Genomic DNA, 12924 nt, shown 5'->3' with positions numbered 1-12924 from the left:
TATAAATAAAACACTGGTGGCCAGTGACGAGGCAGGAAGTAGGTGGGACAAGGAGAGAGGAGAATTCTGGGAAGCGGAAGGCTGAGGGGAGAGACACTACAGCCACCTCGAGGAGAGGCAGCCTGTGAGGATGCCGGTAAGCCACCAGCCACGTGGCAGGGTATGGATTTATAGAAATGGGTTAGTTTGAGATGAAAGAGCAGTTGGCGGGAAGCCTGCCATGGCCATACAGTTTATAAGTGATATAAGTGTCTGAGTGATTATTTTGTAACTGGATTGTGGGACTGCGGGGCTTGGGGAACCTGGAGAGAAGCCCTCCAGCAACACCTTCCTGAGAGTATTTCACACTTGGAATTAAAATAAGATTCACAAGAATAGGACTATGTGCATTTAGTTTTCCCATTCATACACAACACATAACTACAGAAGCATTCGATAAGCTTTGAGTAAACAATGAGTGGATGAGCGGAGGTGGGGGGGGGTTGAACATCAAGGAAAACTTGTCTCTCATTAACATGAGTTTGGCTTTGCCACTTAGGAAAAACTCTCCCCTGCCCCGCTTCCTCTACCAGTAATAGACCAAGGAGCAGTGGCTCTTTCTTGCCCTAGAGGAAGCTTGGCTGTGGGACAAGAGACACAGGGAGCCGTCACTGGTTGCTGTCTTTGCTACCCAGAATGAACCGTGCCAGCGTCAGGATGCCAGCTCTGATTAAATTCTTTTGATTCTGGGCTTCCCTCTGACAGAGATGAGGAAAGGGTGTTGGTTCATCCCACCACTGCGGAAAGGGGAAATAAACACAGTCCTCATTTATTAGAGACCAGGATAAGAAGCAGCCCTTCAGAACTCTCTGACACGGCCTCATTACAACATAACAACGTGGTTGAGAAAGAACCCATCACTCTTTCCTACTTCACTTGGCTCCCACCATGACCACACAGCTTTTCAAAACCCCAGCACTCTGTTTTCCAAAATCCACTTGGAACTCCTTCATAGCCTCCCCTCCCTCTCAACAGCTCCAACCCTCAGCTTGAGAATTAAGGCATGAAACACATGGAAATACAATGTTCCAATCCATCTAATTAATGCATTAAGTCCCTCATTTACATAGTACAAATTTCCCTTTATGCTTTCAGTTGCTTGGCAATCGCTTGCCTCAAGAAAATATATTAGCAGCTAAAACGCTGCTTAACAATAAGAGAAATAACAAAGACATCAGCCATCTTTCAAAAAGCATATTTCAGAGAGGAAAGGGAAAATCCATCACAGGAGGGATTTCAAATCTTTAAGGAGCTCGGGAACTGGTTTTGGAAATTGATGTAATATAGTGAGTAAAGTGACATACGTTATTCTGGCAGGCAGGAGGGACGTCCATTAAAGTCTGTGGAGCAGATGCTGCCCTCAGATCTACACAGCAGTTCCTCAAATATGCCTGCATGGGGAAGGCCATAGGGAAGGGAGCCAACCTGTGACTTCACAAGACAGGAGAGCAGTCAGGGTGTCTCCAGCATCAGCCTCAAGAACAGTATCACTTCCCCTGGAACCTGTGTGCTCCCAAACAAGGGTCGACGGTGAACCAGATTTGTAACCGTGCTCCCAGAAGGTGCTATCAAGCCATGCTGCATCCCTGAAAACAGACAGATGGAGGGGCAACTTTGATCCTAAATTAATCCCAGCTTGTGTCAGAATACCACAGGCTCCTCCAGCCATTTGGGAAGCCCCAGCTAGGTGGAGGGGAATCTACAGCAGTTAATGTCTCTCCATGGGATTCTGCTTCCTCATAAGGTGTGGAAAGGAGTACACCAGAAGTCCAAAGTCCATGTCGAAGGGGCAGTGTGAAGTTCCTGGTTTGGAAATACAATGGAGATTGTGAGGACCAGGCAGAAATCCCATCTCTTACCCCTGCTAAGGTAACTAAGTGGCTTTCGGGCTAGAAAGGGCATTTCAAATTCAGGTTGTAAAATGTTTCATGAACACCTCAGAGAGACACCTCAATGGTTAGCTCACTTTCTTTCATGTAGCACCACATATCAATATACATTTCCACAATCTCCCTGGCAAATGATGAAATTCTTTACACTATCTACCACGTGTATGTAACATATCAAAATATTGAGGAAAATGCTTTAGTTATAAAATTCCTATTCCAAGAGGAAAAGATGGTCAAAATGCATTACCTACACATGTGGAATTACCAGTTAGTAAATGTTTATTTTAAAACTTATTTTGCTATGTGATAAATACTGAGAAGTCTGAATTTTGACTGCCCACCCCCTTTTTTAGATGAATTCCCTGAGCTTCAGAATCCTGAAACCATGACTTGTTGAAGATCTCATGGCAGGCTGAGCATGGTGGCTCAGCTTACAGCCTCAGCATTCTTGAGGATGCAGGAGGAGGAGTGAGGCCAGTTTGGGACCAGGGTAAGGGTAGAGCCTGTACACACACACAATCAAAACAAGAAATTCATAGAGTTGAAGCGCATCCATATTTCCCTTCCAAACCCAAGCTCCAGAGGAGGAATATATTAGCACATCATATCAAATCATACTAAATGTAAACCACTTATACTTGCGGGATAAGATCGGATGCACAGCCTATGAAAATCAGGGTGCAGCAGCCTGATTTCCCATCATATCTCTGTATTGGAATGGACCGCTTCTCAGAATGCTGCTCTTTAGCAATTGCTATATTTATAAATCGTGACTTTAAAAAAGTAAACAAATGAATATGAGAAGGGAGAGTAAAGAGAAGTTACGTTGTCTCAATGAGAATATATATATATATATATATGATATATATATATATATATATGATATATAAGCCAGGCCAAAACAAACAAATGCAACACACTGGAAGAATATCCGTAGCCAGTTTCTGATTTGTTACCCTAGTTTGAAGACATCTCATTGGAAGCCAATGTTCTAAGGCACTTTATAAATAGCCCTTTCTTCATGGGCTGAGTAGCATCTGCTGTCTAAGATGGCCTGGTTTTTGGGGACTGCTGTGAGGGACAGCTTCCAGCTTCCAAACCCAGGCGGCAAGCTGTGTGAGGACACGCTTCCCAGAGGGGTTGACAGGTTGTGGTGGGAGCGGCCCAGGCCCTAATTTCAGAGTCATCTTCACCTCCGTTTCTGAAACTGCATATCTGTGTGGGTGCCAAGCGCTCCTGGGGGAGCATGTGAGCTACTTTTCTCTTTGATGTGACCAAATATCTGACAAGGAGTGTCTTGAAAACAGGTTCATTTTGTCGTGGTTTGAAGACATTAGTGCACGTGTCTCGGGAGGGAAGGTACAATGGGCAAAGGCAGCTGGCCTGCAGCTGTGGCAGTGGGAGCTTGTTCACATCTGTTCACATCTGGGTGGATCAGGAAATAGAGACAGGACGAGAACTAAGGCCAAACTATGAAATTATCTACCCATCCTCAGCAATTCACTTCTTGCAGCTTGTAGTTGGACTTTCTTTTCAGCCACCAGCCCCCAAATAATGAAGCAGAGACTTATTGTCAATTATGAAAGCTTGGCCTTAAGCTTAGGCTTATTCCCAGCTAGCCCTTATAACTCAAATTAACCTATTTCTACTAATCTATGTTCTGCCATGTGGCTTTTTACCTCTCTTCCATTCTGTACGTCCAAATTTCTCCATGTCTAGCTGGTATCTCCCACCCGCCCTAGATTCTCCCCAAGTTCCTCTCTTTCCCAGGAAGTCCCACCTTATTCTCCCCTGCCTAGCTACTGGCCATTTGGCTTTGTATGAAACCAATCACAGGGACACATCTTCACACAGTGTAAGCCAGTATCCCACAACCACAGCTAGACTACGCTCTCTCACAGTCACACGATCTCCCAAAATAGTGCCATCAGCTGAGGATAAAGTATTCAAGCACATGATCCTGTGGAAGCCATGTCACATTGAAACTATGCTGGGATATCTGTATTACTTGCTATTTTCTATAACAACCACAGATTTCAGAATCTCTTTAAATTTCTTTTCTAACAGCAGGAATGTCACCCTACAGAGCATCCATTTTGACTTTCCATATCTCCAACATTGCTGCTATGCAGGGCTCTGACTTTGCCAGTCCTTGGTCAAAATTTAGCGAAGACTGGGCAGGTGTCAGCAGCCCATCACCGGAACCTAGGCTATGGCCGGAGCCGTCCTTGACCCTCCTATTCCTCCCTCAGCAAAGCTGGTGCTCACCCAGTCCAAACTTCTGCTTCTTTCTTCATTACTGCTCTTCTCTCTATCTCAGCCCCCCAGATAGCTTCACCTGTCCAGACCCAACCTCTCTCCAAAGGCCAAGAACAATGCCCTGCCTCCTTATTGTCCGGATTGCTGCCTGTTCTGCGGTCCTTACCAAGCAGCACATAGTACTCGCTGCGTGGGCAGCATGGGACCAAGGCTGTCACAGTGTGGTCACCAGTCCATGGATGCACTCTCGCTTCGCTCGCTAGGCACGGACTTCACAGTCAGCAGCCAGGGAAGTTCACATGCAGAGCAGTGCGGGTGAACATTCAACCCTTACTCTTCAGGAGGAAGAAAAAAGCCTTTGTCAGCCATGCTTCAGTGATGCAAATGCTCCCAACATGGCAGAGTCCAAGCAGCCAATGCGGTACCGCCAAGGGCGGAATGGGAAGGGTGGGGTGGCACCAGTGAGCAGTATCTTCAGTACGCAGATAAAGCAGATACAATTCAAAAGCATAGATGGGAATAGACATACCATGTTGGAAAACACTGAAGAGGTGAAGAACTCTGAATATTTTAAAGTCTTTTTAAAATGTAATTTAAATAACCGTAAGGCTTTATCACCCAAATTTTAATCATTGCTGTGTTTATCAGCCAGCTTAAAAGTTTCTGGAAATTTACAAATTTGGTTTTACAAGTTGGCATAAAAGCCTTCCCTCCATCCTTTGTCCACTCTTGAGGTGCTTTGCATAATGTGGCCCCACAAAGAAGTGATTTAATTCAGGTTTAGGTTCACACCTGAAATATAGCCGTACAATATAAAGTTACTGACAGATTAAAATATTTAAGAGTATGACTTAATGTGATGAGATCTCAAGCAGGTAAAGGGGACTATAGAGATGGCTCAGTGGTTAAGAGCACTTGGCTGCTCTTCCAGAGAACCCAGGTTCTATGCCCAGTACCTACATGGTTGCTCACAGCATCTGTAACTGCAGTCTCAGGGGATTCAATTCCCTCTTCTGGCAGCCTCAAGCAACAGACATAATACACAGACATAATACATGCAGACAGAATACCCACATACAGAAACTAATTTCCTAAAGAAAGAAATGCTAGATTTTTCTAAAGGCATTACAAATCCCATTTTTGTAGATGTCACAGTTCTCTTAGTACTGATTTTGCTTATAGTTAAGACAGATTATAAGTAGATACTGGCCTATAATGTATACACATACACACGCAAGCATGGGTATAGGGTAACATTTAGAAAAACACCAAGAAACTATTATTAATTAATTAATATTAATTAATTAAGTTAATTAATATTAGGTGACAGGAAAGGACAGAATGCAGAAAAGGACACATGAGCCATTAAAGAGTATAGAAAGTTTTTTTTTTCCAGTTTCAACTCTGCCATAGTTTTTTTTTTTTGTGATGGGATAAATGTATAAAACTCTAATTAATAGTAAAAGTGAAAAATACTGAGCTCGTTGGCTTCAGAAATGCCATTCCAACTGTACAGAATTTCACTGAGATGTATGGTTTGGGATGAAGGAAGTTCTCCTTTGTATGGCTTCCTTCAACTGTCTTCATGGTGTTATGTGTGAGCTCATCACAACAAAGTGATTTCATTTAATTCTTTGAAGGGCTGAAAATGTTTTCTCAGGTAAATTAATTCATAAAAACTTTAAGCTTTATTTTGTCTTTGGACATCTAGTACAAGGTTTCAGGAGTGTTGGTTAGAAAATAGATGTCACTGGGACACGGGGGTTACTGTTTTTATAACTTAGTGTAAAATTATCAGTGGTCACCATGGGATATCCAATCTGGAAGAGTCCTGTGGTAACGCCAATATTTGTGAATAGAAATCAGAATAGTGTTCCCAGAAGTGCTTCAATTTTCTAACAGGTGGTGTTCATCATAGTCTTCAACTCATGGCTGACTAATGAGAGCCATGGTGGTTAGTGGTGACTGTCAGTTTGACAGCATCTGGTATCATGAAGGAGGCAAGCTTCCAGGCACACCTGTGGGGATTTATTTAGATCAGGTTAGCCTCTTCATAGGCCTGTGAAGGATTATCTTGTTTAGGCTGACTGAGGTGAGAAGATTCACCCTGTAGAAGGCAGCTTCCTTTCCTGGGGTTGTCTCCTAGACTGCATAAAAAGGAGGAGGTTGAGACTGAGGAGATGACTAGGCGCTCTTGCTAGTCTCACAAAGGACCCAGGTACCCAGTGCCCACATTGGATGACTCACGCTGCCTGTAACTCCATCTCCAGGGGATCCAATGCCCTCCCTGTCTGGCCTCCACAAGTACCCTAACTCATGTGTACTTAGCCCCACACAGACACACACACGTACACATAATTTTAAAAAATAAAGTTAAAATATTTTTAAAGGGAGGATGCTATCGGAATATGATCATTCCTTGTTTTCTGATTCCTAATTGCAGACACAACTTAACCAGTTGCTTCAAACGTCTTCCCCACCAGGATGGGTTGCAAGCCAGGCTTGGTTATACACACCTTTAATCATAGTGCTTGGAAGGCTGAGGCAGGTGAATCTATGAGTTCGAGGCCAGCCTGGTCAACATAGTGAGATTCAGGCCATCCAAGGCAATATAGTGAGACTGTATCTCAATCACTTCCCCAAAGTGTGAAAAACTGTGAGGCAAAACAAACCCTCCCTTCCTTAAGTTGCTATTATTATTTTATTACATCAGCAGGAAAAATAACTAAGACAAAAGCCATGCTAGAATTTTTGCCTTCAGACTGCATGAATACTTTACATTTGAAATACCCTCTTTACAATGATGTAGGACGCTTCATGACTGTCTTCCAAACATGAAGGCTACAGAAGGATAGAGACGTAAAACAGCCACCCTGTGCCAATCAGAACCAACTCGACACAGCTTCTTTTTGCACTCAACAAAGTCTGTCCTCCAACACTGAACACACCATTGTTTTGCAATGAAGTTGTTTGTTGTCAAGTTCAACTAGCCCTTTTTTCCGCTAGAGGCATCATGCCATACAAGGAATATCGGCGCTTGTATTTTGAAGTGATTCTTCTCCGAGCTTACAATTTCTCCTATACTCTTTTGTAGTAGGTCTCTGTCTTTTTCCGTGAGCTCGCGGAGGACTCTGTCTCCTTGTCTCGCTATTATTCCTTCTCACTTGCACACCCCCAGCTTCTGCTCTCTGCACCTCTTCTCTCGAACTAAAGCAAGTCCATAATCTCCTTTATCCCAGCCCTGGACAACACACAGCATCTCAGCAGCCTGGGCCACTTTTAAAAACCTCTCCACATTCCTTACCTGTGCACCCTCGCTTGTCCGCTGACCCTAACGTCTGTGAAATTCATACTCTGGTCCTCACTTCTGCTGACACCTTTCAGTCAAGCGGCACCTTCCTTATCACCTCACACACTGACCACACTCTTTTCTCACCCACATGACCTCCACAGCATTTGAACCCTGCAGCCTAGCGCCCCTGCCCCCCTCTTTTCTCTGGCTTCTTTAAATTCTAGGCATTCCATGGGTCAACTGTCACCAGTTTTCCAATGGCTCCCCTGCCCGTGTGTCAAGGCTGTCATCTTCGCACACTCACATATTCTCAGCTGTGGATTAACACCTGGGTACCGTGAGACCTGACAACTAGGTCAGACGGGACCAGAGATACCTCCTCCCTGGTGTTTCCTTTCCTTACCTGTATTCTTTCACTAGCCCGACTCTGGAGTTGATGCACCACACGGGGATGTTTCCCCCGAAGCTGCTCCTCATGTCCCACCTGACGTTATCCACAGAGGTTTCTGTGGTACAGACGTCTCCAGTTCACGTATTGCTGTCTCAGTGAGGTTTGGGAGGTGTCACTACAGACTCCAACTGTCCTTGCATGTATGGAAGATGGGAAATGTCAAGCCAGCTTCAAATACTGACATTCTAGAACTTTCACTGTACCTCACTCCCCAGGCATCATGTCTGGTACACTGGTCGGTTATTGCCGTGGACCCACTACTCTCCACCTTCCACTGTTAGTGGCTTCCTTTGCACGTGGCATTCATCCCTCCTGCTTCCTTAATGTCCCTCCCCTCGGCCGACTTATGGAAAGAACCAGCTCCAGTCACTACTTCCCAGTAGCCCCTCCATATGTCTTCACTGCGTTGTCTCTTTCCTTCTCTAACACTTTTGTGTTGTTATATAGCAATTATGTAGTATGTATAGTGTGTGTGTGTGTCTGTGTGTCTGTGTCTGTGTGTCTGTGCGTGTGTGTTTAGGCTCCATAAGACACCAGGGAGCTACATCTTAATTCTGCTTTTATCACTCACACACCGCCTGCTGTCCACTAGACAAGCCACTTAGGAATTTGATCAAGGGCCTGTTCAGGACGGCCTCTCTGGACATGTCCATCTGGCTCTGCTTGTCTTTGTCACACCTAAAGCCATTTCAAGCGATAAAGCCTGCACTGCTGTACTTTCCTTCCCAAGCTTAGTCACTTTTATTGTACTGATGTCCTTGTCACATGTATTTATTTGATAAGCACACACTTTATGTAAACTAGTCAAGTCAACCTCAGCTACCTGGTCCTCTAGATTTCCGACTTCACTCTCATGAAACCTACAAACCCTCATCCCAGGCAGACACAGCACATGGACAAATGGCCTAGGCGTTTATGGACTGTGGCAGGACCCCATAGACACTTTTGCCTTTCTTAAAACCTACTGACAAATAAATAGGAACTGGGGAACTCAGCTCAAAAATGCAGAGCTTGGGGGGTGGGCTGGGGGAAGGGGGGAAGAACAAGGGAATCCATGGCTGATATGTAAAATTAAATTATAAAATTTTAAAAAAATGCCAGAGCCAACAATATATACATTCATATGTACATATGTGTGTGAATGTATGCATGTATATTCACAACTATAAGTTTATATATATATAATATATATTATATATTATTATAGAAAATTTCAACATCTTTATCACCAGGCATAGTAACATTTTTAACTAGTCTGCTGTTTTAATTTCTAAACATTTATTCAGGCATTTGCTAGTAATAGTAACTAAATAATCTCTAAATATAAGTTAAAAAAATACAACAATCTTGAAAATTAGAATGACCTCTGGGGGACTGGAGATGGGCTCAGGAGAGGGCACAGTGCTCTTGCAGAGGACCAGAGTTCAGCTCCCAGCACCCATGTCAGGCAGTTCACAGTCTCCTGTAACTTGACCCTCAGAGCATCCAACACCTTCCTCTGGCCTCCTTAGGCATGGACACTCATACCTACATGCCCCCCCACACACCTACACAGATACATACACATAATTAAAACAAATAAAAATAAAGTCCTTAGAAGATGCTTGAAAAATTTAAACTTTTTGTGGGGTAGCCTGTGAGCCTGAGGAACATATTTTAAATGTGTTATAAGGCCAGCAATAAAAGCCACTTAAAGGTAACCCTGTGGTGTAATTTAGTTATGGTCTTACCACATTGTACAGTAAAAACGGACTGTTTCCTAGGGTGCTGGAGAGGTGGCTCAGTGGTCAAGACCCTTTACTGCTCTTGCAGAGAACCCAGGTTCAGTTCCCAGGATCCACATGGAGGCTCAAAATTACCTGTAATTCCATTCCCAGGGACTCCCCTTCTGACCTCTTCCACAAGCTCCTGGGCCAATGTGGTGCACAGTCATACATTCAGGCACACACGCCTACACCGAAAATAAAACAAATACAATTTTTAATTGAGCTGTATCCTAGGCACATCGTCATGATATCTGTTTTGGTGCATTGGTGAAATATGTCCCTTGGCTCCTTTCATGGCAACGCTTCACTGAGGATATGTTTATTTCCTTATCCCTCCACCCTCTCTCATCCCTTCTTCCTCTCAACACTGTTTACAGAATGCACACCGCTGACTCAGTGCTTGGTCCTAGAAGGACAAGCAGAGGGAAGAATGGGAACTTTTATTTTCACCGAGCTCACCGTCCAGCGGGTAACAGAGAAATAAACCGTTTCTCTAAAATCTCAGCCACCGTTCCAAGGTTACAAAAGGCAGGCCTTCTGGCTAGGCTGAGCAGGAGGGACGCACGCCCACCGGAAGTGGGGCTCGAGGAGTCTGGAGGCAGAGTGTTGGTGGTGGTAGAGAAAGAGAGGTGCACACAGCAGGAAAAGACAAGAGGGCTGTCACTGGGGACCTGGAGGCAGACATGGGAAGGCTCTGATGAGGCAGCTCTTCCCGAGCCAGTTAATGACCACATATTTAGTGGGGCAACCCAGAGCCTTTGAAGAAGTTTAATCCAGGTTGATTTGGCATTTAGCAGTGTCTCCCTGGGATCAATGAGGTAGGCAGATGAACTAGACCTCTGCAGCAGTAGTCTCAGTGAGAGGCAGTCATGGGCAAACGTTCATGCTGGTGCACGATGCAGCCTGACGGTCAGAGCACAAGGCTGGTCTACTAACTGTGAAACACTCTGGTTCCAGCGCTTTCAATCCTTGTCAGTAACATCAGCCAGAGCTGACGCTGTGTAACGCTCATTCCTAGGTCGTACACCCCTAGATAATGGAATTCAGAGCTTCTGGAAAGGGGGCACCCTGCTACACACCCTGAGGATTCTCACACACAATTTCTGTCCTGGTAAAAATGTACCTGAGGGAATTCAAATGTCTGGATCCACGATTACATCACAACTTGGGGACCTAGTGGGTCATCGCACATTTGAGACACCCCTTTCCTTCCTCCTCCCCCTCTCCTCCAGCCCTTCTCTTCCCTCTGTTCTCTTCTCCTTTTTCCTTCTCTTCCTCTCTTCTTCTTCTTTTCCATCCCATTCTCCCCTACATCCTTCCCCTCCTGTTCTTGCCTGGCCTGGTCTTCCCAACAGGATCACTGCGTGGGTCACGGCTGCCCTCTGGGCACAGGTCTATCCCAATGTGTCTTCCACAACAGAGACTTTCTTGACCACACTAATTGTGCGTGGTCACTCGGTCCTTTGACTTCCTATAGGATTTGGCACTCTATAATGACTTTTATCGTTTTCCAAATTACAACATAGTTTCTTAAATCCTAAGACTTGGATTTTAGTGAAAAGTGTGAGAATTCGGACTCTCAGCTCATGCACCTGGCAATAACTACGTAGTTGGTCCAGACAGACATAAGGAGAAGAGTGACCTCAGAAAGAAACCATGAAAGTGAATTTTTCCAAACTCACTTTTAAATAACCTATTATCTCTGAACATAAGGATAAAAATTGGAGTGAACTCTAACTCGAAGGCGGTCAGAGGTGGTCCTTTGTACATGAAAGAATGCAAACACTTAAGTTCTAGGTTTTTCTATGGGATTCTGAAGCATCAGAATAAAGCAAATTGTCATTCCGGGGGAAATGGAGGTAGAAAGTAACGGGGTTCCTGCAAATAACCCACTGGAGGGTATGGCAATGGAGAGAGGCCTGGAAGGAAGCGAGACTTTGCAGCAGTTACGGGTGTAATATCTACCAGATGCCCCAGATGTTTTCAAATTACCAAAGTGCAACTCTTTCCCACAGCCCATTTGCAAGTGGACCTGACAGCCGAAGCCCACAGAAATCAAAGACTGCAATCTACAATAAATTCTGCCACGCTAGATGGAACGAATATCTGTCAGATTTTTTTACTTAAACTTCTCTTCCTTTGAGAAAGCAGCATCTGGCCCCAAACCGCACATTTAATTGAAAAATCCTTTAATAATAGCATTAATTTTCATCGTTGTGCATTCCAGCAGGCTGGGACGAGGAAGCAAGCTCTGCATGTGGAATGCAGCCAGGCTGCGGAGGGAGGGGGTGGGCACTGGGCACTGGAGGAGGTGAGAGTTCCCTGGCCATTGTTCCCCAGGGCCTTGCTGGGAGATAGCATCAGGCCTTGTGATTAAGGAGTAAAACAGAGAATTGTTTTGGTTTTTTCCAAAACAGATGATGTCCTTCTAATGAGACAATGCAGTTGTAGCCTACCGAATGCAAACTGGGCCCTTGAGGATAAGTCAACAGTAGAGTTCAAAGCCAAGCATCCTGACAGGTCTTTGGATAGCCTGGACTGCAGTTTCCCCTCCATGTTTACAATCTCATCTCTGTGCTCTCACTTCGGGCTGTCTCAGTGCTTATCAAGCGATTTGTTCCATTTCACTGGAACACCAGACGAGGAACCTGTCCTAGAGTGACTTAGCCTCTGCCCCCAGAGACAAGAAGCAGGGTGTGGCAGGAGAGGCCCTGCACTGGCCCCATGAATTCCGGCACTGTTTAGTAGCTGCCTGGAAACCCAAGGCAGGACTGTCACCCAAAAGCTGTGTGTCCCCCAACACATGTACCACACAGCACACCAGTGGGTGATCTGGTAATGTAAGTGTAGCCAGGAGGACTTCCAGGGAGGGAAGGGAAGTGGAATTTGGAAGAAAAGACCCCTTCTAGGAAGGCTATGTTCCCTTTCAGAATGCCTGCAGAATTTTCAGAAGATAAAAGGCCAGACTCCCCCATCCTACCCCCACCCCTGAATCTGTGGGGTAGCCCTTTTGTTTCTGAACTGAACACACCCTGGGGTGGAGAATCCTCGGCTGTTGCCATGACTGCCTGTCACACTTGGTTATAAGTCCTATTTTCCCCCTCCTGCTCTCCCAGTGTTGTCTTAAAATGGCCTAGATTTGTACTTTTTCTCTTCAGAAGAGGGAGAACTCTGTTTCCTCGGGTTTCTAAGCTAATGGTCTAATTTAAAGTCCATTTCCCCCAGCCA

At 44.9% G+C, this 12924-nt stretch overlaps 1 long non-coding RNA gene across 2 annotated transcripts in view; it reads right to left on the bottom strand.

Moving 5' to 3' along the window:
* LOC121823410 (uncharacterized) overlaps window positions 1-8901 on the bottom strand; it is a 43738-nt gene extending 34837 nt beyond the window's left edge. Inside the window, exon 1 of one of the 2 annotated variants that reach the window (XR_013045441.1) lies at window positions 7492-8901. This is a non-coding gene — a long non-coding RNA (uncharacterized LOC121823410). Of the gene's footprint in view, window positions 1-327; window positions 2721-7491 lie in introns of those variants that run through there. The other variant, XR_013045440.1, reaches the window with a different exon arrangement.
* Window positions 8902-12924: the final 4023 nt, after the last annotated feature.

Source organism: Peromyscus maniculatus, chromosome 17 (genome assembly GCF_049852395.1).
Source record: "Peromyscus maniculatus bairdii isolate BWxNUB_F1_BW_parent chromosome 17, HU_Pman_BW_mat_3.1, whole genome shotgun sequence".
Taxonomy (NCBI): domain Eukaryota; kingdom Metazoa; phylum Chordata; class Mammalia; order Rodentia; family Cricetidae; genus Peromyscus; species Peromyscus maniculatus.
This window is presented reverse-complemented; position numbering and strand designations above follow the sequence as displayed.